The following is a 1,387-nucleotide window of genomic DNA, read 5'->3' as shown; positions in this document are numbered from 1 at the left end:
GTCCAGGAATTCTCATACTACAATCCTGAGGAGGTAGAAACTATTGGTATCTATGTGCCTAGCTATAGGGTCTTTCCAGGGAGAAGCCTCTGATGGATGAAGAGAACAAAGGTCTTGCTTGACTTCACAGTTTGAGAAAGAGAGATAAAACAAGTCTTTGCCAGACAACAGACACAAGAAGATGGCTAAATAGGCAATCACAACATTATTGGGAATTTAAAGACCAAAATTGGAGCTACCTAGAGATAGACTTTGTGGAATAGTGTTTATCAAATTGTTATGCTCTATTTGAGTTGCAGTCAGCTTGAGTCATTGATAAAGTGAAGTCTGAGGGTGATAGATTAGAGAGATTGCAGGGAGCAGATAAAAGACAAATAAGGGTCAGCCGAGTGGCGCATTGGTTAAGGGTTGGCTTGGAACGCCAGCTCTGAGCAGCAGGGCCCCGATTCAGATCCCACATTAGGGCCAGTGATGCTGTGCCCTCTGCTGTGAGTCACCAGCTACAGTGTAGGCTGCAGCCTCTGCTGCAGTGGGCTACCGTAAAGCTACCGTAAGTGGCTGGCAGCCGACATGAGTGGCCAGCAGCCGGAGTGAGCTGCCAAGAGCCGCCGTGAACGGCCATCCAGTGGCCGGCAATCGATCTGTCTCAGCTGGGAAGAGAGCAATGATAATACCAACATGAGCCAGTGAAGTGATGTCCTCCACAACTAGACTGAAGAACAAAAGGACAGCAACTGGTCTGTTCCCCTCCCCCAATTCCCCAATAAAAAATCTTAAAAAAAAAAAGGCAAATAAATCAGTGAGATCAATGTAAAGGACTAAGTTTGGTGAGATTATATCCTGAGAAAAGGTTTGGAGGGGGGGAGGTAGAGTCCAGAGACAAAGTGACGTCTGTTCAAGGAATAGGATCCTGTATCTATATGCACTTTGAGGAAAGAAAGGAAATCCAAGTGGTGAGTGCAGAAAAATGTCCAATAAAAAACATGAAATCTAGTCATAGAAAGGACTCTGAGGGCAGAGAGAAGCAGTGATGAAAGTAAGCCAGGGGGAAGGTAAGGGGAGCTAAGATTATGGCACAGAAGACTCTGGTTGCAAAGATGAGAAAGGCAATTATGAAGGTAAACAAGGAAAACATGAAAAATTAGCAGCACCCCGTGGCCAAAAAGACTCTGAAGGCAGAAGATAGAAGACCATTGGTGGGGCACAAGGAAACGAATCAGTGAGAATGGTGCTGGTTAATATCTGAGTGACCTCTGGTAGCAAAAAGAAGGCCAATGATGAGAGTAAAAGAAGCTCTGAGAGAGCAGAACCCAATGTGAAGTTATGACAAAATGAGAAGAAGGGAGGTAGTGAAGGAGAATAGGTGAGAACTGAGATAGCAACCACT

Source organism: Hipposideros armiger, unplaced genomic scaffold (genome assembly GCF_001890085.2).
Source record: "Hipposideros armiger isolate ML-2016 unplaced genomic scaffold, ASM189008v1 scaffold_922, whole genome shotgun sequence".
NCBI lineage: Eukaryota > Metazoa > Chordata > Mammalia > Chiroptera > Hipposideridae > Hipposideros > Hipposideros armiger.
Note: the sequence above shows the minus strand (reverse complement) of the source record.